The following is a 3872-nucleotide window of genomic DNA, read 5'->3' as shown; positions in this document are numbered from 1 at the left end:
GCGAGGTGTGAAACAAAGATTACTTTGCCGTCAGGACAAACTGCAGCAGGATTTCAAAGTCTGTTGATCTGTCACAGGGTTCTCTGGTGGTTTGAGGATGCTGAGTGCTTACTTGTGACAGTGCTTTGTGTGAGGTCAGCCAGAATCAAGGAAGTCTGGGAAACTCAAGCAGACACAGTTCCTCCAGAGCTTCTGAGTGCCAGTGGGAATGCAGTCACTGCACCCTGTAGCTGCTCTCCTTCCACTCTGGTCCCTGCTCTGCCTGCTGTCCCTGGAGGAGAGTTTCCATTTCAGAGTACCCTTATGGTGAAGTTTTGGTTCTGAATGGACAGTAGCAAAGAGACAGCACAAGTGCCACTACTCTTCCTTTTTCCTTTTTGCAAACTGCAGAGGAGGGGCTTAGAGCCTCCATGTCAGTTTTTTTCCCCTTCTTTTGGAGAGGGTGTGGATGTGAAATGCAAAGTTTGGAATGCCATTACACAACTCTTGAGTAAAACATTCCAGTGTTGGGTTCCTCAGGTTCCCATGTATGGACTGGCTGAAAACTCTTCCTTCAGGGTGTCATTATGGGAACAAGCTTAGGATGCTTTGGTGTCCTCACTGTGTGTTTTCCCATGGTCAGCTTTTCAGCATAATCAGCACACTGGCTTTCTCAACAATTATTTTAATTTTAGTGCTAGGTTTTAACTCTTATGTTATGGACTGAACTGCAACTTTAGTAAAAGAAAGTATCTACAAGTCTCCTAAGTTTGAGGGGTGTTTCTGTTTCACAGGTGCCTCATGAATGGAGGTAAAATGAAATGAATTTTTCTTTCATGGGCTACCAGTTGTTTTGGCTCCTTTGCCATCCTCTGACTTCACCAGACTGTTGGAAGGTTCTCTTCAGGGAAGCTAGAAGAGCTTTCCATCCTTCAGGCTGGAAGTACCAGTGAGACCCAAGCTTGGACAAGAGTTACACTGTACCAGACACTACCTAAGCACAGCCCACAGCACTTTAAGGACAACCTATTCCAGCCTGATCTTAACAGCAGCCAAAAAAAGCAAATTTGAAACATGCATGTCTGTAGTATGATTTCCTTTTAAATTGGGAGAAACCAATGAAATCTCATTTCTGAGCTTGCCAACTCATTCAAAACTCTCCAAGCTCTAATAAACAATGACGAAGAAACATTCTTGTCTACCTGAAAAGTAAGTTAGGACTGGTCCTGTGCAGAACAGACTGACATTCCCTCCCCCAAGAATGCACTTATAAGAGTGTAAAAAGAACAAGTGGATGAGAAAGTACAAGAAAACAGTAGGAAGAGTGAATCAGCGTGGCAGGTACTGGCTGGCCCAATTTCTCACTACCCTTTATGGCTCCAGTCCATAAAGGTCTCTATTCCCATATAATTATTTCCTGGGAATGCCTCATGTGGCAAGTAACAGAGAAAATGCCATTGTTCTGTCAGTGGAAGCTTTGCAAATTTACTGCTGACAGGAAGACACAAAACAAAATTCCTTTAGCCTAGGAAGAGGGGGATTGCATAAGGAAAGCAAAAAAAAAAATTACCATGATTGCACACACTGCTTAATTCTTCATCAAAAGAAGTCTAAATACAGTCTTCCTATCCTAATTTGGATACACCAGTGTAGGGATGCATCGAATGAGCTCAGCCAAAATGTGCAGAGGCAAGGGGTTTCAATGGAAGCTTAAGCTCACTCTTTGTCATTAAACTACCATTTGAATCTTTTGAATTGCTGAAGTTCATGTGACTAATGAAGATACTGATGCTCTGACACATCAGGTGAATAAACAGCCATGTAAATGAGCAGTCTAAATTTACTGTCTGTGTTATAGTCACAACTCTTTCCTAAGCACATACTGTAAGAAGCAGATTACTTCAAAAGAACAGCCCTAAAATTACAGAAGATTTACACAAATTGAAATAACAATAGGAGTTTTAGTTCACTTCTGAAGGAAAATACAAAGAAGCAATTATAAAAAGGTTCAAGTACGCTCAAGTAACTCAAATGGGTATCCACTTGTTTAACTGAGAAATGAGCAAGTAACAGCATCACATTATTTGAGATGCCTTAAAATTCTAGACAGCCTAGTAATTCTTCAAAGTAAGTGTTTGAAAAATTATAATGGTGCTTCATCCTCATTACTCTCTATCACCAGAAGGCAAAGACTGAAATTTGTTAAAACTTCAGGCTGTTCAGCTAAAGGAGGGATGAGATCAGCTCTTTTTTCAAGTCTGGAGAGAAAAACCTTTCTTTCTCAGCTTAAGTTAAAGTTGGTATTGAATCTGCCTTAACTAGAGTCCTTTGGTTTTTGAGGTCAAACTGGCAAACTACCATTTTGAGGGAGTTTCATAAAAAATTCATCTGCAATTCAGTCCAGCAGGTAAGCAGACATCTCAACTGGCACTCTTGTATTACATGCCAAGATCCATTTAACTTCTGTCAAGAAGTATCCCAATGATTGCACAATATGTCATTCCTACCCATTAATTTTACTTGCAAAAACAGGTTGTCCTAAAATGCCTCTGCATTCTGCAGAATTTGTAATGCTCTGGATTCAGCCAGTCAGTGTACACCCTGTCCTGTACTCTCTGAACCTTCTCTTACTCCCCTTCCAGTAAATACTGTCGTTTTCCAATTTATCACCCTAGTCAGGAGATGCTTTAGAATAATTTAGAAGAAAATGACGATATTATATTCTCTAGAAATAAAAGTCCTGAGTCAGTTGCATGAACTCTCCTGCAAGCTAACTGGTAGGCAAGGCAGTAATAATTTGTTGATGTGGTATTTGGCCTTAAATACCTAAATAACACTTCCTTTCTGGAAGCTCTGTCCCTAAATCCATCATTAGTAAGGTTGTAATTCATGAAGCCATGCACTTATGACTAACATTAGCAAGCACACAACCCTTTAAGAAGATGGACTTGGCACCTGCTTGCTGATGTACCCCTCAATGTTGCCTGGGGGTGAAGAAATGCTCATTTTGCTGCAGCAGGGCCCAAATCAATTCCAAGGGGAGCATCACAGCACTGGAACACGTTAACATAAATTGAGTTATCTGAACCATCTTCCTACTAATACAAGCTGTTTCTTGTAATACATTTTAGATGTGGAGAAAATAAGGCAAGCTGGACCTCCCTCTCCTGGGGCCCTGCTATGTATCCATCAGGAATGGTACCAGTAACATCCATCTTTTCTCCATAGGCAGAAAAGGTCACTTCTTTGATCATACCTATACATTCATTTTCAAGAATGCTAATTAGAGCAGAGACCTGCAACTTTCACTGATTTCTCTAATCCTATTAGAAAAAATATTCTAGCTGTAAGCAGAAGAATTTGGGGTCTTTGTATTGTCTTCTGCTTTTTCAGTGTATAATTTTCCTTGTAACAGCTCAACAGTGTTAAAATCCACAGGGGCAGTACTTTCTGAAATGAATGTTTGTACAGATAAGAGAAAGATTTCAGTTTCTTAAGAAAATGTACAAACCCTATCTGTCTTACAGCATCCCTAGCTGGAAATCTGTCTCTGCTAAGGGAAAAATACCTCTTGCCCCATAATGCCTTTTTTTCCATCTGCCTTGAGTTATTAGCAAGGCTGTGAATCTGCAATTTGCAGTAATTACAGGTGGGTTTTGTGGTTTATTTAGTGAATGCTTCTAATTAAGAAATGAAAATTCTAAATCTGTAAATCCAAGGATTCTAATACTACTATTACAAGGTACTTAGATTGTCAAATTTTCACATTTCTATCATGTCTAACTAGCAGCTGTGTTGCCTTTTTTTTTTTTTTTAATGAATCTCAGCCAAGAAAGGTTGTGAATTCTAATGTTTAGCCAGTTTATCATTCTCCAGGAAGGTCCAGACAATGC

At 39.9% G+C, this 3872-nt stretch overlaps 1 protein-coding gene across 1 annotated transcript in view; it reads right to left on the bottom strand.

Annotated features, from left to right (window-relative positions):
- Positions 1–3872, bottom strand: part of DNAH3 (dynein axonemal heavy chain 3) — a 62077-nt gene that overhangs the window by 4543 nt on the left and 53662 nt on the right. The gene's annotated exons all lie outside the window — the stretch shown is intronic.

The sequence above is a fragment of the Lichenostomus cassidix genome, chromosome 14 (genome assembly GCF_008360975.1).
Source record: "Lichenostomus cassidix isolate B80296 chromosome 14, HeHo_3.0, whole genome shotgun sequence".
NCBI classification, from domain to species: domain Eukaryota; kingdom Metazoa; phylum Chordata; class Aves; order Passeriformes; family Meliphagidae; genus Lichenostomus; species Lichenostomus cassidix.
Note: the sequence above shows the minus strand (reverse complement) of the source record. Positions and strands in the feature narration are given on the sequence as shown.